This window comes from Temnothorax americanus, unplaced genomic scaffold, assembly GCF_048541705.1.
Source record: "Temnothorax americanus isolate GAGA-0224 unplaced genomic scaffold, ASM4854170v1 Scaffold2, whole genome shotgun sequence".
NCBI lineage: Eukaryota > Metazoa > Arthropoda > Insecta > Hymenoptera > Formicidae > Temnothorax > Temnothorax americanus.
The window spans coordinates 5,163,999-5,185,889 of record NW_027509338.1 but is presented as its reverse complement, the minus strand read 5'-3'; the positions used below and the strand labels follow the sequence as shown (position 1 = coordinate 5,185,889).

General features: G+C 37.6%; 1 protein-coding gene across 6 annotated transcripts in view; it reads left to right on the top strand.

The window, feature by feature from the left end:
* Nucleotides 1-21,891, top strand: part of Brat (tripartite motif-containing protein brain tumor) — an 85,452-nt gene that overhangs the window by 52,250 nt on the left and 11,311 nt on the right. Inside the window, exon 2 of one of the 6 annotated variants that reach the window (XR_013256827.1) lies at nucleotides 9,599-9,677. The exons of the other annotated variants lie outside the window; for them this stretch is intronic. The gene's annotated coding sequence lies outside the window, so the exon portion shown is untranslated. Of the gene's footprint in view, nucleotides 1-9,598; nucleotides 9,678-21,891 lie in introns of those variants that run through there. 6 annotated transcript variants of the gene reach the window in all.

Below are 21,891 nucleotides of genomic sequence, written 5' to 3'. Positions count from 1 at the left end.
CTCTTTCTTTTATAGAGTATCTGCCCTTTCGCACTTTTCAACCTGAAATGAAATTTCTACTTTAACATGCTGTTGCATTGAAGATTTAGCATCAAACGATGACATTTTAACTTTAAAGCAGACAGTCTGAATTTGTGATTTATTTCATTCTTTTATATCACGAAATATCGTACCTATACTGCGCTGTTGTAATATATGAAAGTCCTTTAATTAAAGCAAATGAAAGTTGAAGGTCGGTAGTTAATTATATAATTTTTGTAAAAATACGACGAATAATCAATGATAAAGAAAAAAGTAAACTAATCGGATAAACATCTTTTTTTATATTGCACGCATTTGCGCTTTCGCGGCTTTCGTAACCGGTCTTTATTTTTTTTTTATCCAATATGGTGCTGTGTATAATAATAAGTCGTCGAAGTTTGCTCTCATTGATGTTTTTCATCGCTGCCGTTGCTGCTGACGATAAATCGGATGAAGCACAACGGCTTTCGGAACAGAAAATAGCAGCGTTGACCAATTTGAAGTTATTGCGATACGCGATACGAGTGTTGTTTTAGAATTTTGACGCAGTTGCGGCGCACTCTCCTTCAATACTTGAACACTGGTACCTTTTTTTGTTTTATATGTATTTACTATAATGTAAATACCGCGTGAAACCAAAGTATTATCGAACAATCGTGATTTTATACATTGTTTTGCTGAATACAATTCTCATGCATTACAGCTAGTTTTCATGATTGATATTTGCTAGATCACGTTACATATTTTATATAGTATATATGCTTTTCTTCTAGTTTGACTTATTTTAAGCAATCTCATTTATTGCAAATTGCCAAATGTCACTAATTTTTGCAGCAAAGATCACTGAATTTTGTAATCTATTAATTATATGTTACATTACATCCTTTTGCAATTTTATATGATTTACGTAATAACTGCACATAATAAAACTATTACATATATTAATGATGATATTAAAGCCGTCAATGACATTAAGCAAGAAATTAATTCTCAAAGCAAATGTTGATTATTTGGATAAGTTAAATTCTCTCTCTTCTGACGTCATCGCGTCATAATATTTTTGTTTACTCGAAAATGATTGAAGAGCCCATGCGCGCGTCACATATTTATCATATAATTACAAAATATGTTGATTTTATCAATAAATAACATTTTTTTGGGAACAGTTATTCAGAGAGAATGACATTTAATTTTTTATTTTTTCCTGTGACATAATTTGATACTCTTTCTCGAGTACGGCAATAGAGTAATTTTAATATTATCATTGAGAGATAAGAAAAATAACGTTTCGAGAAATCTCGAGAGCGATTTTGGCGCGTGTAAGAATCGATAGCAGTTCAATCTCTGTAATAGTGTTCGCGCGCAAAATACGAAAGGAAACGCGATTTGAAAAATGTCCACGAAATGTCAGAAACGCACTCGCTTCACCGCGGATGAAAATTTAAACTATCCTGCGGCTGCAATGTAACTCGAGGTTACGGACAATTACATGTGGAATTCTCGTTCCACTAACACACACGGAAAGTCTGCGAACACGCCATCACGTCATACTAACAGTGAACGGGTCAACCTCTTACTATACAGCGTGCAATATACAGGGTGTTTCACGCGCCTTTCACTCTCTGCATTGTGTTGCACGATGTGCGGATTCTTCCCACGCAAATATACTACTACATAAATTTTTAATTCACTCTTTCAATTTTTTGGGGGGCCAACTTCACAGACATTCAATTTTTTAAATTAAATATCTCGATAACGAGATCTAAGATTTTGCTAGCATAAAGTCTATATATAAGGTCCGTATATTTATAGTCGGTTCTTATATTTAAGGCCGTTTTAAGTAATGTCTTAAAATGCTAATACGCTGTGATTGGTTCATAACACCTTAATATTGTACTTTAAGACGGTCTTAAATATAAGATCCGACTATGAATACCGGCCTAAAAGACTTTCCATGTTATTTCTTTCGTGTTACATCATTGTTTCGCTCGTCAACTATTATTCTAGCAACGAAGTATCGACGATTTGGGTTAAAACATATTTTAGTGACATGATGCAGTTGGAAATATAGTAGGGAGAATATATTAGTAGGAATATAACATCACGTCTTCTCTTTCTCTCTCTTTCTCTCTCTCTCTCTCTCTCTCTCTCTTTCTCTCTTTCTCTCTCCATCTTTCGATTCTAAATAGAAAACGCGTGTCGCGTTCATCCGGCGCGACACGCCGCTCCAGGTGGCCGATATATCGACAGAGGTGTCGATTTAATTCCCATCGCGCGCGCGCGCGCGTTATTCTTTATCTAGCACCATTCCGATAGATAAGTGTGTGTGCGCTCGATACAGATTTATCTCTTGCGAGTTTCTTTTTTATCGCAACAAACGATGATCGTTAAAAGTAATAAACCGACACGCCGGCTCTGCGCGCAGTCAGACGCGAATTTATCGCCGGAAATGGCCTCCACATTTCCCGAGTCCTTGAGTGCGGCTTTATCATTTGGGCCACGCACGCAGAGAAAGAACGTTTCTGTCATTTGCCGCACAACACGACTATAAAGTAACCATTATTCATCAAGCTTATTCTTTAAATTAAAAAGTTTTAATGCGAAAGTCGAGCAGTGATTAGACAAATACTGAAATAAAATTTTATTGTGGGGTACGTATATATGCATAGTATGAGTAATTTAGTATAATGAATAAAATTTTAACATATTTTAATACGCTTTTAATACGCTTTAATATATGTTTTAATACGCTCTGCAAATTCTAAATTGATGAAATTGTCTATTTAAAGGGTTTTTAACAACATTATGATAATATAATAATATATACAAAATGTATAGCAATATAGACAGAATTTTGATTATCGCGATTCGGTTACTTCCAACGGCAAGATATAGGAAATTCGTCTGGCTAATTCATGTTAGCAGAAAATTGATATTCTCAAAGACGCGCAAAGCCGTAGACGTTACAAAAAATCGACTGTAGGAAATTTTTTACGAGTCTCATCGCACGGGACATCGGAATATATCCTTACACACGGACGTCACGAGATCGGAATTTAAATCGCCACACGAGCGCCTCGATGAGATATTTCGTGTCATGGAGCCGCGAATGTGTGGCGGCTCATTAATGCGGAAGGCCGTAGACGAGCAGTTGATATCTCGTTTTAACATTCGGAGGATGTTCTCACGTTTCCGGTTAACCAAAAGTGACGACTACCAAACGTTTCCTCGAACGGATAGCGGTCTCTCTGTCCCTTTCATTCTCTCGCTCTTCCTTCTTCGCGCGAGTCGATTGATCGAAGACACACGCGTTCGCTAACGTCATCGAGGACTTGTCCAAGTTTGTACAATTGCAATTTCAACTTCCGCGAACGCGATTACGTTGGAGTTGCCGTCTTACGTTTGAAACAATACGTGCTCCGAACATTTAACCCTTAAATGCGTTTTGCATCAGTGTGAAGAACATTCTGAATAATTAGCGTTGTTAAACTAAAAACTTTGATATTATTTTTATATTATTATAAAATTAAATTTCCGTTTCTTATTCTTAGTTTTCTTTAAGTGCTATACATAGACATAATTATTGTCATTCGGCAAAAGGATATATTTAAAGGTTTAATTCTCACATTTTGACAGAAATCTAATTTAAAGTTTGATAGCCAAGAAGTTCAGTATTTGAAGATAGACTTTTCGAAAAGATAATAATATATCACTCAATTGTCATTAGAAGAGAAGCTCACTCGGGGCTTACAAAATCTAAGATATGACCGGAAGCGTATCCGCTGATGGTGATGGTAGAATATTAAGACGTAAAACGTGACGATCGGGGACTCTTGGATCTTGTGGTGCAACGAGATGCAATTCAGGTCGGGGAGCACGACGCAGAGATTTCGAAGAACCGGTCGGTCGAATTTCCGACAACCCCAATCGCGATTCTAATCCCTGGTGCACTTCGCTCTTGACGCCGCTCTTGGTGCTCGAGCTGCCATCCTTAATCGAATCCCAACGGAGAGATGCTCTCATAGCCCGTTAATCTCTCCGATGGGGCTAGCGCGGCAACGCGTAAACATGAGCGCACTGGCTCGGGATATACCTGCTCTCGAATATGCAATAGTTAGCCCCGCTCGTCGTTACACGCCCGCGTGTTGTATTCGGCTGCCCGTAACAGCCTCCTTGAGATGCCTAACTTCTCCCGGCTCGATAATCGACGGCAATCACTGGCTGGTCATCGCGTGTTCGTGGAGAAATCGTCGTACGACCAATGGCGCGTGAAATAATCCTCGGCAAAAATATTCGTAAAACAAGTTCAAAGTTCGGCGTAAGGGAGGGAAAATTTGTATACTTGAATTGCCCTTTGTCGCATAACCTAGCGATCAAGTTTTTCAACCTGAACGTTCCATGATAACAACAATTTTGTTCACATACGTGGTTGTAGATAACTGTATCGTATATTTTGTTATTTATTTTATTAATTAATTTTGTACCTTTACGCGTATTTCTTTTTTCTAACACAAGACATAACTTCTTCACATAACAATTAATATATTTTTAATTTCATCCAAGTGATAGTAAAGATAAAGATATAAAGATAAGGAAAAGTTATCATTAACTGAAATTACTGATTTATTTTTGGACTTTTCTGGCGTTTTTATTCGTCGTTTATTAAAAACAGACTTGAAGTATTATATAAATATAATTACAATCGAAAAATTATATTTGCTTGAAATTCTGTATTTGTACAAAGATCCAAATTGTCTTTAAATTCACACATTACTACGTTTCTCTTACCGTTCTTATACTAAGAGGTGGTTTTGACTCTACATTCTACTGGGTTTAATCAGTGAATGTGACCCATTGCCGATCGTGAGAACCGAGGTGGAGATCGGCGTTCGCGGCACATGTGCGGTCCTTTCCAACGACTTCTAATTTGTGGCCATATATACATATATATACTCGTATGGATAAAGTCTTGCATTGCTCAGAAGCAACACCTGTCTGTCGTTTTTTTTTTTTTGTTTTTTTTCTTTTTCTTTTTTGAAACCTGGGAAAGAACGAAGTGAAGTAACGGTGCTTTTAAAGCCACTTCCGCTTTACGACATCAGCTGCAAATTTCTTTCTCGTGACGTAACATATAACACAGAAAAAAACGGGATTGATACAAAAATATGATGACATGCAACTGTAACTTTGGTAAAAATTATTCGCGAAATTATATTGATATGATAATTTTATATGAAAGAGATATGAAAAAGGAAAGATATTTGCGACAAAATAACCGCCGCTGGGAAATTAAAACTTTAGGAAACTTGCAGAAAAAGTCCGTAAATATATATATAGCTTCGCGTGAATGAAAATTGCGATGATGTCTCTGTGTATACTATATCAGAAACGCCTCTGTTGCCATCGTAAGAATAAGCGAACAAAAGCGGTAGCGGCGGTAGCGCTCAACGATAATTTCGTACCACTCTAGGACCAAAAGGACTGAAACTTAATGGCATCATAAATTTCAATCTCCGAGCGGATGTTGCTATTAAATATCTCTTCTTTTCGAGACATCTCCTTCTTGCGATCGGGAGCACAATTTTGCAGACCTAGTTCTGTACAAGAAGGTTTTTATATTTCAGCATATTTATATATGATTCTAAACTTAAGGCTCTTTCTGAGAATTTAACTGATGTGTTTTTTTCCCTTTATCTTGGCCGTTCGATGCGATTTCGAATACTGGGTCATTCTCTAAATATCGTGGAAAATCGAAGACTGTGACGATTTGTGGCGCGAATACACACGCAAAGAGACGCGCGTTTCTCTAATGAATGAGGGCGATATTTCCCACGTCGCCGGTTATCGCTGTTTCGTTTAGGGGTCGTCCTATCGAGCTGCGAAGGAAAGTCACCGGCGGCATATGATAAGAGCATTGCGAAATCAATGGTAGAAATGGGGGACGGTGAGGAAGGGCGAAAGGGCGCTCACATCGTCGACGTCGAGATAGGTCGAGAGGTCACTGGCTTCGTGAGAATTTTCGCGCGACCGATGCGCGATGCGAGCCAAGATCGCATTGTCGTCGTCTCGAAGAACATAATCGAGCGTGTTTGAGATATTATCCAATCTCCGGCGTGTTGAAATTTACACAATTCTAAGCGCGTCGATTTAATTTACGCTTAGTCGTGAATATAATACATATTACGATGGCAATCTCTAGTTGCAACAATCAAATATATTTTATATTTGGAATCATTGGGGAAATCAGTTCTGTTAAACCAACCAGTGCACTTGGAATTTCACCGTTATTCATTAATATTTAATTAAATTGATTAAGAGAATTCTGTGACAGTTATAAAAAAACTATTATATATTGTGTAGAAATCAGTGCAATTTGGCGTAATTCACAGGCAGCATTTCATCGAGCGGTGGGATGAAGAAAACATTAGCGCATACAGTTGATCATGAAATTGGAAATAACTTGATAGATCGGCAAAATGCCGTTCGAGCGACGATACATTTGCCGCATTAATTTCTAACAAACTGGTGAAAATGATCACGCGAAGGTCAACAGCGCACGTTAGGCGACAAAAAAAATACAAAAAAAAAGGGCAAATCTCGCCCTCGTGAATTATTCAACGGACATGATTTTACGCATTAACTCCCGCTCGTATAACTTTCACTAACACGATCGATCGAATTGTCGCTTTTTGTGCTGCTCGATTCTCGAGCGACGTAAAGCCGACGGCACACCGCACCCAGCCTTGTCAAACAATTTGCAGCATGGGATGCGGAATATTCATGCGTTGCAATCGGATCGATGCGAAACGAAAATCGAGTCCTATACCTGATCGACATAACTTTTAATTAGCTCGTAATAACAATGACTGATCGCCCATGATATCGCTCGATCGCATGGCTGCTGTCGAGAATGTTGCAGCATATTGCCGCTCGATCTGTTTTTCGTCCGCGCGTAAGCGTAATTCGCATGTTACACATTAACGAAATTCTAATTGAATTGGGGGAGAGAGAGTGCGCACGCGCGCATGTCTATGTGTTCGATATCGCGTTAATTATAATATAAACTCTTGTAGCGAAAATTAATTTTGAGAATTGCGTGATGACGTAAATTCTCAAATTTATAGTGAAATTGCATAATTCGCGTAATCAACATTAGCGGGATTGTCGAGCAAGTCAGTTTAATGAATAAAACATTTGATATATAGAGGTATTACAAGACGGTCTAATTAAGATGAACATCGAGAAGAAATGATCATTCTCGCTGAATCATCACAATGCGGGTTGTTGTTATTAGAAACTTGCTCATTTCGCGTTTAATAATTTCATGAGACATCATCCTTGTTACCAAGTACGTTTTAAAAATTATTTTAAATTAAAGAGAACCCAACAGAAGCAGCGTAACTATTTCTTGTATGAAAATTAAGGAATTAAATATATGATTACCTACATAATTTCTTCTTGAAAAAGTGAATTTTGCCATTATTGCAGGTAATTTCGGTCGTTAATTTTTTTTACAGTTATGCTTTTTATCGCAATTTTTAAAATAGATCTAGGGATTTCGATAATTTTGTTTCTATCCTCGCGGATTCCACAGTGGTAGTGACCTTGGCTTACTGCCAGACGATAGGCTTATTCGCGTTGCTTGAAATCCCCAAACATTTTTGCACTTGAAATGAGATAAATATATATTCGGCCGTTGGAGAGAGAGAACGCGAAGATGCTGAGTGCAGAAAGTGCAAGCAACGCGAACAGACCCCATGTCGCCGTCGGCGTCGTTTCTAAATTCCCTATCGAACGATCACGATGCGCGATTGTTGTTTTACGACTGCGATGTACGTCTCCCTTCCTCTCACTCTCTTGTGCCAGGTGCGTCAAGTAAATTGATGGGAATGACGACGATTAACTTACGCAACGTTCCCCCATTTGCTCGCCCTTTCAAAAGTTTTGACTCCACCGTTACACATTCCATCGTAACGATCGACGGGATCGTTCCATTTTGGTTGGGAAAGAATGTCACTCGTTCTTGCTTGAAAGTATTATATAAGTGTGTGAATAAAATGTAAGAAATGACAAAATAATGTGGATAATTTATTCCGTTGCGCATTATATTTTTAGATGCTGCGGAGAAGGTCTACTATTTTTGCGCTCCTTTTTGTTGATGTTAGTACCTGGCGAGATATAACATATCGCGGTAGAAAAGTCGCTAAATCACTGCTAAAGTTACCGAGAATGGAAATAACAATAAGAAAGGGGGAGGGGACGCTTGTTAAAATACCGACAAATTGTTTCGTACTCGTTGGTCGTTTGCATAAATGTATTAACATCGGCTCGCGAAGCAATTTTGCACGATTGCGTCGTATTTCTGCCGCGTGTTACTTCACCGCTTAATAGTATCCTCGTCGCGAACGCGTATCGACCGCGGTGAGTTCTTGTGCGGTTTTGTTGCGCACACCGCGTATGCCACATGGGTGTCGGTTTCGCCGGAAGTTTCGCTTCGTTGCGTGTTTCCGGCTATCTGTTGAGATCCGACAATGGGTATTGCGCGATGCAAAACATTTTGTTCCTGTCCCTCCTCCTTATTTCTTTCGCTTTTCGCGCATACATTTTGATCAGAAGTCATTAACGCTGCGGGAAAGGCCAACGAAAGGCGCGGGAAGAAATTAGTTTAGCGATATCAGGAATAATGGTCCTTTTAGAAAAAATAATTATCACTTAAAGAAATTTTTTTTTACAATTTTTGATGTAACATAATTAGTTTTTTTTTATACAGGCAATAATTGCGACAATATTGCCATTAGTCCGTGAATTCGCAACTTTGCTATTCTCGTTTCTCATCGCACGCACGACTTTTCCCATGTACAAAGCTGTTTTTCTGGCGGCCGGAAAAACCTTACCAATTCGCACCTTTTGCGATTTTATGTCAGAAGATAACGTATTAAATGGAAAAGTTCTTTGAAGGACAAGAAAGCTCATTATACATCCTTTCGGGCGTCATTGATCCAGCCGCCATTGTAACGTCGATCGTGTGTCACGCGGGCATCGATTATTCAACTCTCCGTTTTTCGCCTTTGCAATATCTCTTGAAATAGGTATTATGTATTTTTCAGCATGTGTCAGGAAAAATGATATTTGCCAAAAACAAGCATCTTTTTTTATATATAAATTCGTTGTAGATGATTCGTCAATATTTCTCTTTCCCTCAAGCGATTCTTTAGTCATTTGATTATTTTTACACGAGGCATCTTTAACAGCAAGATATTTATTATTCTACTTATCGGGAAAAGTACATTTTGCTTGTCTCAAAAATAATTGCTGACAAGTTTACAAAACATTTTTATTTTATTGTGCAATATTGGCAGAATAAAGAATAACTATGATTTTCCTTATAATTTTATTTCTTATCTCTCTCTTGTTTCTATATTTTTTAAGCACGGGACATTCTGTGTGATAAACGTTACGATATAAACAATGCTGCAATTATTTCGAGATGTACGATATTAAAGCTTTTGTCGCGAATGTTGTTAATCTAGTAATTTATATCTTTGCACTAAACGAAATTTTCTTTTTCTGCTTTCAGGTGAGTATTGTGGTGTCCCGGCAGCGTACCGTGGAGAAGTCATAAATTTTGCGAATACAAGATTACCGAGTATTATACCTAGAAGGTAACGTATAGGCTTTTACGCTACTTGTCAGTACGAAGTTATTCTTTACGACTTTGCATCATAATCTCGAAGAATGTACCACAATTTCTCTAAGAGCAACCTGAGAAAGCTTTATAAACACGTACCATTCTCGTTCTGTACATTGTAATAATGGTTGTATTGCGATATATCTTTTATGTTAAGGAAAAAAATTATTCCTACATTTCTCGCAATTTAATATATTCCGATTTGACTTACGTTACAGTCCGATCGTGAGAAATATTTCAATAAAGGAAAGGAAAATATATTCCAGACAAAAACAACAAGAGAAAATTGTCATTAATGATCATTGTTTGCTTGTTTGCAAAATATCGAGATTATAACACGAGTCAGTAAAGGACAACTAATTACTTAGATTTGCATTGACTTACCACAACTTATTGTTCCGCATCCTATATGTAAAATGAGAATTTTGTATGTTCTTATAAAAGAATATTTCAATCGCGAAGATCTCTCGGACATTTGGAGAGTTTTATACGAAAGTTTATTACTCGTTTCTATAAAGCTAGTATTCCATTTTCAAAATTGTGTGATAATTGATAGAATCTAGTCGTTAATAGATAATTCTACGCAGATTAAATATAAAAAATATATATAAAAACATTCGTATTCTTATTATAAATATGATAGACTTCTAAAGCTACACTTTACCAAAAATTTTATAATAATCACAACTATATCTAATTCTACTCTGCCTTTCTACTGATATATCTGCACGTCATAGAGGGTAATTAATCTCGCAATTAATACCGCGCACGTTATCCGCCGCAGGGGTTATCCAAAGGGTTATTCTTCAGGAAAATAACGCCGTTAGACGGATCTCTAACGAGCATCTTCGGCGATATGGCAGACAGGGATATGTTAATAAATTCGCTGGCAATACTGTAATCCCGCGCGCGACGTGAGCTTCAAGTAATTTATCGCATATCTCTCAAAGTACCTGTAACTTGTAGATTTTTATGTATCAAAACGGTCTTTCGAACATTAAGTGTACGGTCGTAATCCAGTTCAACGCATCGAGCTGAAGATTTTATGACGCTCGCTGTATTTGAGAACCGCCGCGATATAAACGCGGCGCCAATCGAATCGACTATACTAATTTAAGAAATCGTAAATGACGGGAGCTGCTGCGATGCTGCCTTTCTACGAGGCGTGTAAGATCGCGGAATAGCGCTGCCGCTCGTGTTCGACGCGTGTGGTTAGAATCAAGCTATTATTTCCCTCGCAGAGATCTTCCGGAATCCGAATAACTCCGATCTATTCATCGGGAACGACGGGAACCCACCTTTCCGCGAGGCTCGCGCGGCTATACGTATGTATTATAACTTATTACCGATCGGCGTTACTCGAGTGACTCACGCGATCCCTCGCGTCGTCCGGCGATAATTCATCGCTACGAGTTGTCGGTTGCAAGGTGCATGCCTTCTCCCGCAGGCGCATAAATACGTAAATCGCCGCGCTGCTGCAGTATTTCCGGATTAATCTTGCGCTCGACGGTTAATACACGCTTAGGATACCGTGGCGAATGCGGCCCGCGGGCTGTTCTTTACACAAATTATACGATAACGCAGAAAAGTGAATGGAAAAGCTGACGGACGCCCCGAAGATGAAAAACTTCGAAAAGTTCTTTCGTTCTTGCTGTACAAATAAGACTTACGTGCGAAATAAGAAGAGGCGACTCGGTCGATCTTTTTCGCAATTCGAATCTAGATATTTTATTAAAATTTATACATGGCATCAGCTCGTATTTGCATGTCATTAAATTTTTAACGTATACCGTTTGACAAATTAATTTTATATTACTTTAAAATTATATTACGTGATGCTTTCTCGCTGTGTCTTATTTACTTTTAGTTTAGCGAAGAAATTAGATTGCATAACAGTGTTTCTTCTCCTTAATATGTCCATCGTTCAGCGTTATCGAGTCAAGATAACCAGATGGAACAGGAGATTTGCGCGTGGGTTTCTCAATGCGGTAAATTTTCTCACGGTGGTTTTCGTGATCAAGAGGTCCGTAGGCGGGCGGGGAATAAAGAAAATCGAAGGTCGCGTAGGGAGGCGAATATATATGTCTCCGGACACGAGAGTGGCATGTGTACAGGGAAAGCAGCACCTACGCGATATGTGCCGACGTTCTAAAAATACGGGCTTATTTTAGCGAGGAGAGGGATGTACCCGCGTGAGAACGACATGCAGCGGCCGAGTATACGGGCTGCTGCTTAAGCAGGAAGGTCACAAGAGCGAGTTGCGAGAATGCGCTTTCATCCGAAAGAAAGCACGAACACGAAAGATATTGCCTGTCAATGAAGAGATTACATCTCGTGTAGACTTGACGAGCGCGATGCATCGTAAGCAGAACGTCACGAGTTTATTAGATGCGCTTCTCTCAAGTTTGAGGATTCTTGAATGTTATCTTTAAATTTAGAACTTTATCGATTAGCGTGACTTGTCAATATCCTTTTCGAGTTATTCAACTAAAAACTAAAGAACATTTCCTAATAGAATTATGTTTTATCTTTGCAAAGATACTAATAGGAGAGATTTCAAGGCTATCACAACCATCTATCCGAGTCCGACGATACTCACTGACAATGATATCGATCGTGTGGATCGCGTGCGTTGCGCGAATTCTCTTGTCCCCGCGTAGGGTAGGGACATTTGTCAGCGCGTGTGGCGCCGGGCGTCGGGCGCCGCGACGCCTCCTCCGACAGACGATGAAGAAAGAAATAATAGAAAGGAGACGAGCGCGTCGCAGCGTTTAATTATTTCTACCACGGTCCCAGACGCGTGAGCGACCGCAAAAAATTAAAATTTTCCCCGACAACGCATGGCTGTCCGCTGTAATAAACGTGATAGGCCGAGGGCAAAATTTTTGTTTTCCAACATAATTACATTTCTAGCAATAAGAGAAAGGAGACGTAAGTTTTGCCGAAAAACATTTATGCTGATTTTGCTTATTTGTTTACAAACTTTAAAGCTCAACTTAATTAGCTTTATTAAAAGAAGACATTAAAACCTATGTATTATTTTGTTACATATATTCTTGTAATGCAATATATAAATGTTTTGTAGGAAATCTATAAAACCTATTTTTTATTTTTTATTTAGAGACACTTCTTTCACACACGAACCGTCCAATTGCGCAAAGAACTTTTCGAAAGTATACGGTATATAACTGCTCATCCAATTTTCGATCGTCGGAATCCCGTGCTGTTAACGGACGCTGATCTCGTTTCCGGCTGTTCGGCTTTCTCACCAATCAGTACGTCAAGCTAATTTTAGTCTCTATCGATTCCCACCTGGTAGAATTCGGGCTGGCCTTTCGTCCAAACGCGATGGCTGATACCGCATTTAATATTGGCGAATGAATTGTGCATCGCGGAAAATCGGCTAGGGCGAGGAACATAATTGCATTATGGATACTTCTCTCGAAAATGGAACTTTCTCTTGGTAACAGTATCCTTACTATAAGAATACTGTCGATATATTGATTGACAATTAGAAATTATTGTACGCAAAATTAGCGTACATTATTTTCTACGGAATACAAGCTTAAAGAATGCATGAATTCTCGTGCAATATAACAGATGCTGTAAAGAGCAACGTATGCTTACATCTTACAAGTACGAAATTTTAGAATATTAAATCGTAAATAAATCGCGATTGCATTCTGGAGTCTTGGAATTTTTGAATTTTGAAATTTTAATATATGAATCTTGTATCTTGGAAACTGTAGAACTTGGGAACTTCACAAAAGCTTGGTACTTCAATAGGTTTCAAAGGTTACGGCACTTTAAACTAAACCTTTGAAACGATGTTCGGGACAATACTAACTTTACAATTTTGAAATTTTCGATATAGCGCATTCCGCGTGTGTAACAAAGAAACAAGATGTCTCTTTCGATAAAAAGGATAAATTGCATCATTAATTTTTGCTAAGAAAGTCATCCCAAATTTATTTGAAAATGATATTTTTTTTTCTTTAGTTTGTAATACTCGGCGCCTGAGAAAAATAATCCAATGTTATATCGAATCTTTTTTTAGTAATAAATATTATGTATAATATAATTAGCATTTCTGCAACGGATTGCGTTAGCGTTAATAGTTGCTTGCGGAAAAGGACGTGTCCGTTGCAGTAACGTCATTTCATGGTGAAAACCGTCTCCGTTGCACGAGCAATCTAGAACATTGCGTAACGTCATAAATAAACAAGCTGGACTTTCGTTTAACATTATAAATATCGTATGTATCCGGTATATCGATCGATGTCTCTGACACAACGTGCGTCGTTGTAAACAACCTCGCAGCAGTGAAACGAGTCAGAAATAATTTCCTCTCTTTTCACGACGCTTTAGAAAGCTGAATATCATAAATAGCACATCAGCGTGTTGCTCGCTAATATGTGACTTAGTATTGCTTGAATTGCCGATGATTGATCGCAGTGTTGGCGATTGTCGTTGTATATGCGATTTTGTTTTTATGAGATGCCATAAATTAAATTAGTTACAACAAAGCAAAAAAGTTAATTGAAGATAATAATTCTTATTTCAAGTAAAATATGTATCGTTCTATGACACGCTTGTCGTTTCCGATATTTTACCATTATAGCCTGAAGACAATTTTTTTTATATCTTTAAGATGAAGCTAAATATAAACTAATCTTGAAAATTTACTTGTGCCATGTATATACAAAATAATAGTATCGTGATAAAGATTGGCTTTATTATTCTCTATATTTAGCGCAAGTCATCTTACGGCAAACTGCATCGACTATAGTACCATTACATGCATAACGATTATACCGCTAATGCATAAATAAATAGTTAGACACTTCGATACTTCCCCGTCACGTGAACAAGGTATAATTAAGAAAGTTCTAACCGGGGAGGTTTCCCGTGCTTTAAAATAGCTTCGGGCGCGATCTCCTGTCTTCAATAAGTGGAACGAGCTTCCATAAATTAATAAACCTTTGGAATTCAGCACGAAGAAGCGCAGCGGCGCCGCGCCGTGCGCAGCATGTCTTCTCATTAAAATTGCATCTCATGTTTATGTTCCCGCAACCGTTCGCTCCGTTTCGTTACGTTCCGTTTTACATTGTAGCCGATGGTGTGTAACGTAACACGAAAGTAAATTTCAGGGGCCGCGCCGGCCATCGCTGAAAGATTGATCGCAAGGCCGAGAGCTTCGACGTAGCATTTCCTACTCGCGGCTCGCCGCAGCCATAAATTTCTCAACCGCGTTCGCAAAATGCGCCTCGTGTCGTGAAACGAGAAAAATGCTCCGGAATTTTCGCCAGTGAGAAATAATACGTGATAAATGTAATAAAAATGCTAATAAATGTGTCTGTCAGTCCTACTAACGGTTGGGACGGAAGAAACAAGAAACTGTCTGAGCGCTTAAAATGGAAAACGTGAATTATAAGTGCTAGGAAATGAAAAAGTTAAGTTAATGACGAGAAAATATAGTCTTGTGCAAGGATCTTTTAAGATCATTCTTACCGCATTTAGTCTCTTGTTTTATTTTCAGTCTTCAATTCTTTCATCTCTCATTTACGCCAACCACTGAAGCTTGAAGTCATTTATACTTGTTTTTGCCACATTTAATCGAATTTCTTTATAAGAATTTTTAACTGGAATCGCGTTAAAATATAACCGATTCAAAATAAAAGGGAAAATAGATTGGAATAGAGAAATAGAAAGGGTTTTGCTCGAAACGTTTGGCATATTAATCTGCAAGAAATAATCGATAAACTCTTGTCAAAGGCTTCATTATCGTTTGGCTCGTTTATTCCTTTATGTGGCAAATCGTATAATTCGCGAGTAGTTTATATATAAACTCCGCCCTTAGGATTTCCTCGGAACTGGCTGCAGACAGTATAATGCAGGTAATCCTAAATGCGAAGTGTATACGGATCGCTCTTTACTACTTCACCGTGAGAAACTGTTCGCGCAACGAACCGCATTACAATTAGCAATTAACATTGCGGCGGCCGTATGTTAATTGGAGTAATAATCATGATACGCTCGGCTTACTCCGAAGTCGGAGCACCTTAATCGCGTTTCACGACCCGGAAAAATATGCATGATGATAAAACTTGTTGTTATCTTCAGCGAGAGAATTGTTGTTATGGGCGAGCATTAAAATTCTCTGCAATTGCATTATAGAATCATGCTGCGCATTACGTAGTATCATTTTTTCTGTCTCTCTTTTTCTCTCTTCCCCGTCTTCCTTTTTTTCTTTCTTTTTCCTCTTTCTCTCTCTCTCTCTCTCTCTCTCTCTCTCTCTCTCTCTCTCTCTCTCTCTCTCTCGTCACATGTCTATCACTGAACGTGCTGAAATTGTAAAAGCGAGATTTTAATTGTGTTATAAAATACACAAAGGAAATATGCGATAGAACAAACGTGCATAAAAATATTTTATTCATGATTTTTATTCAGTGATATATGTAGAACACAATATTTAAAAAACATATATAATAATTCTTGAAATAAAAAATGTAATTTATATACTTACAAACTTTAGGATTATATGAATTTAATTTTATTTGAAAATAGATTACAGATAAAGATGATATATCGTACAAATATATTCTTTAAAGTTAAAATTAAAAATATCTTAAAGTCATCTCTATACGAATTAGTAGATACATTGTACGATTAATTTTTTTATATTTAATACAGATTAGCAGAAATGTAAAAACGTATTTATCGTGTTTCGATTATTCTACACTCGGGTTCGTGGTTCTGCGGGTCGCATTGTATAAGATCTTCGAGATTCTCTTCAAGACTCTCGAACACTCTCGATCATATGGTACAAACATAAGATGACGCATGCGGGCGACAGCACAATGAATGTTGCCTGATGCTTCCGTTAGACGTAATTGTTTCTACAGCTATTAAGGAGGCCTCGGGTATCCTTTTCCCTTCTCGTATTTCACGAAGCATTAGAGAGTGGAGCTTAATGTTCCACAGAGATTTCGGTGTAAAACATTATAAAGTTATACTAAAATTAGAATGATGAAAATTTTATGGAGCCTTAAGATGTAGTTTTAGTGCGCTATATATAAGATGCTTCATTTTATACTTCGAGGAACGAAATTAAATGTATATATGTATATAGAAGTGCATCTCATATGTAAGCTCTGCAATCTGCATATATTACTTACATAACGATTTGTGATTTTATATATTTTTTTATTACAAGTAGGAGAGACGTTGATAATATATTCAAATTATAGTTTGTATTTTTTTTCTCTAAAGCGTTAATTAAGTCAATTATGTGTTCTTGCATGCTACGCAATTCGTATGAATTAATCTTTATTTCGGTTGTCTTAGAAATCGATTTAGAATACCACGTATTAACTTGTTTCAAGAACAAATTAATACAACTCATTGTTGTTCAAGACTTCGCGAGTATCTTTGTCGCTTATAATCATTAGCGTTCTACAGGTGTGCGATTTTTGCGATGCCTCTTGTGAAGCTTCACATCTCTTATTTGTTCTCTTAAAATGCTTATCCTTGTGTAAAGCTTTCACGTGTGTTAAAACAACGTCCTAAAATGCCATTCTGCCGTAAATTCGCATGTGAACGAGTCGAACGACCAAAATTGGAATCCACTCTGCTGCATCTCTATGTACTTTCGGATGGCTATTATTCGTCGTTTATCTCATTCATGACAAATGTCAACGGCGAAATATTTAACGTTATGTGTGTTATCTCAGAAATAATACATGTGTATTATTTTTGCTCATTGAAGAATAATTTATAGAAGCTAATTTTAAAGAAATTAAGATTTTAATAACCACAAACTAGTTTGAAAAAAGCAGTACTACCTGATTTCTTACATTTGAGAAAGCCTGAAATTCTTTTACCTAATACGTGGCATTTTAATGTAATTATATTATTGATATATCTATTTTAACATTGTTATTATCAAAATTCTATTTACTTTGTTTTCAAAAAAGTTACTGCAGCTTATTTAGCTTTTCACCAATTTTCTATTTTTTTTTTTCGTGTAAACAGCGCGTTGTTTGCGTCTATATAAAAACAATGGAAACAAGAACATTCACGTAATTACAATGGCATTTTAAATAATCTTGTTTAGTATATCCAATATATAAACAGTTGCTAATTTAATAAGTTTTTCATCTATTTAATGGTTGCAGTTTTCTGATCTATCTCGAACACGTGCATCTAACTTAATCGTTGTACACATATATCTAGCGAGCATCGACTTGCGTGCTCCTTGAGAAAGTGTCGCGTAAAGCAGATATATATGTATATCCGCCTTTCTTCTTCCTCATTTTTAAATAGGTGCCGAACCAAGCGTATTGATTCCTCAATTATGACACGATATTATGTAAATGGTTCCGCATTAAGCGTAAGAATCGTCGATGATTACATGTAACTATAATTTCCACGTTTTGTAATGGCATATGCTTTTTTATAAACATACTCTAGCTGGTAATTGCGATTGCTTGGAGGATTAACGAAACGCTACGCATACAACGGAACTGATTTATATATCTGTAAAATGTCCATAGAAAGTAATGTCTCCTACACATTACGCACACCGACGTAGAGACTAATCCTCCCTTAATTAATCCAAATTATTTCACATACCTTAAAATAAGATTCCCGGGACGCCATTTAATAATCTTAAAATGTAGAAATGTATTTTTTTTAAATGATGTTTCGCTACCTAATAGCGATATAGTGAACTACGCGACACGCTAACCGTTAACCGGTTGAGACCGATCCGAGACTTTTAAAGTAACATTAATTACTTGATGGTCTTAATTGAAATCTTACTTAAGAGGAGAGCACTTCGGGCTTGTTTTTGAAATTAGTGGCTTCCGTTCTTCCACGTCATACATTCACATATCACCCCAATGTCGTCACAATGATCGATATAACACTGCATATTTTGGAATGCTTATTCATCGCATGAGTTAGCTCAACAGATAAATCATTCATCGAGACAATCTATCACGTATATCCTAAGAATTCCGCAATGTCTAAAAGCATCTCGCAGGGACACATATTTCGTAAATTCGTCAATATATACAATGACTTTATTTGTATTATATAAATTCTTTCGTCGATAAAAATACGATAACGATCTGATAACGATAATTATAATGATTCAGAGTGAAAAAACTTGGAACTATTATTTACTTCTTTTTTTATTTATTAATTTTTTCAAAATCAAAATTTTAAATACTGAGAAGAGGGAAGAAAACGAACGAATTCTTTTAATCGGTCTGGGAAAGTTTGTGTTTAGTTGTGTTTATATATTGTTAATGATACATCGAAGAAAAGGTTGACCAAAGTTTCAAGAGCAAGGCCATGATCACGGTGAGAAAAATCATGACCGCAATTCCGATCTCAAGCGCGCTGTTTCGCCGCGCGCGAAAACAATTTTGCGAATGTAGCTCTCCTTAGACCTACGATTTATCCGACCCACCCACATTGCCGTGCGACTTAACGAGCCATCGTGTAACGGTCGCTTAACGATGATTCAGAGACCGGTCAAATGGTGCTTGAACCTCTTCTCCACTCATCCTCCCTTCCGCTCTTTCTCTCCTTTCCTCTCTTTCTCTCCTCGCCTTTGATATACACGTCACTCGCTTGTTTCCACTCTCCGGCCTCCTCTAGGTACACCGCTCTCGAGCGCTGGTCTCACCAACTAAGAACTTCGAGAACGATGCTACTGGCGAGAAATATGACTGGTAGCGATTTCCTTGCTTTTTCACGTTCGATAATCAATGTCCTTCCGTCACGTCGTTTCTTTCTCAGACGTGTTTGCGAATAGAAACAAAAGTGCTTTGATAAAAGAAATTATGCGTTAAAATTGAAAATTGATTATTTTATTTATTACTGGCATGCGCTTTGACGCACGTTAATACATAGATTTTTTTGTATTATACAAATTAAGCGGCAGTTGTTTAATTTTTATGTTACTTATAGATATGGAATATAGATGAGTATTGAAATTATTGTTCAAGTAGGATAAAATATTTATCGGAAACATTGCTCTTTAGTATTTTTACGTGACAGATGATATATAAAGTTGCTTATGCGTTTTCACAAAAATATTCCTTTACTTCACAAGACCGCTTATAAATACAATTACGTCATTTCTTATACTGCTGATATAGAATAAGATTCATTTCATACTTGCGCGGAGTACTGACATATTTCCATATAACTTTGTTCACTTGTCGACATTCTACCTCGCTGTATATAATAGAGGTCGTTCACCCTTCTTCATTGTTGCGAGATTTAAGTGCATTTCGCGCAAATGCATTCTGATGGAATTGTCAGGATGTCAACGCTCATATACAAAATCGATCTCACGATTCGCGCGACCTTCTGCCGACGAGAGGTTGGGTTCGCAAGTGCAGTGACCTTCTCCTAACGTATTCCGCATGCGGAACGGAACGTCGTCCGCGTGGCGTCATAACCACTCCGCGCTCGTAAACCACCGGCAGCGAAACGACCGGCACTTCCGGAAAGCGTGACGCTGATGCACTTTAACGTTCAAAACGCACCGGCGGATTTAAGTCGCGACAGCGAAGAGGATTCGATGCTTCCACTCGTCAGGGAGTCCTCGATTTAACGTTTAACAGAAATATCATCGCGCTCGAACACACATTTCACTTTGTGCATTGCTGACAATCGAAGCCGTAAAATGTCAGACGACACAACCAATGTAATTTATTTTTTCAGCAATTTTAGCATTATATAAATTATTGATGTCTCATGTGTTTCCATCAATGCGTGTGTATGTTTGTCATGTATTATTAACTTCAATAACATTATCTGATGAATTACAAAGCTTAATAGATTAATACTGTTTTATAAATTATCAATTATACGAAGATATAGATTCTTCTATTATATAATTTTATTACATACCTATTATACCTAATCTTAAAATATTACATATTAGTGATGGTAGCTAAAAAGTTGCAGTTTTTTTTTTAACATTAAAGATTAAAAATGAAAATTATATGAAAATCCATTCGTCAGAATCTTAAAACGAAAATTTTTCACTTGTTAGAAATTCTTTGGCGTATTGGGACCTAAACGATCTCGTTACAACCATTTTCGTTTTCTTTGTCGATGCCGGCACGCAGACGCGATCGATCTGACGTCTGGCAGGCTTCCGTTTCACTCTATATCCTTCTCTCGAGTCTGGAATATTTTCTCCCTTTAGGAATAAAATATTTTATTCCGTTTAAAGTACACACGCACACGTCCACACACACATACACGTACACGCACTCACATGAAAACTTTATATAATTTTCGTATATTTTTTATATGTTACACATATAATTTATAATATATTATAATTTTGATTGTTTTGTTATAAGTATTTTGTGCTTTTCTTTCATTTATATATTTGATATTGTTAACTTACTGTTTTGACTGAAGTCAAAATAATCAATAGTCAACATACACATCCGCGCACGCGTGTTGTCTCTCTCTCTCTCTCTCTCTCTATATATATATATATATATATATATATATATATATTACTATATAATTAAAAGAGTAGAGATTAAATAAAAAGCAAAAAATTAGACACTAACAATGAGAGTCGATTTGCGTTGTCAAATGAAAATGCCCTCATTCCGAAACCGGAGTGTCAGCGAGAGACGAACGTTTGGACATAAAACGAATATATCCGTGTCTGTATTTCTTTGGTTGTTGTCATGTGTATCGCGCGTTAATATTATTAAATATATATATATATATATATAGCCTGGAGAGTCTCGGGGCTCTTCAAGGTATAATAAATTTCTCCCTTCCTATCCGTCCATCACGCTCGCTTCGCGTTCGCTCGCCTACCTTTCCCATAACCGCAGCGCCGCAGCCGTTACTAATCCGTCTGCGGCGCAGGCCGATGGCCTTTTCGCTCGGCTCCGTCTGTCTCATCTCGTTTCTCGTTCCTTGTTCCTCGGCTCGCAAACGTGACTACACCGCCGCCGCCGCCGCCGCCGCCACCGCCACCGCTACCGCCACCGCCGCGCCGTGTATCGATCGCGGTCGATGCTCGCCCGTCGAGCAAAATAACGTTAATCAAACGAGAGAGGGTGGAGGGGGCAGGTGGCGACCGCTCCCCTCGTTTAGGGCTGAAGAAACATCCGGCAGTGACATTG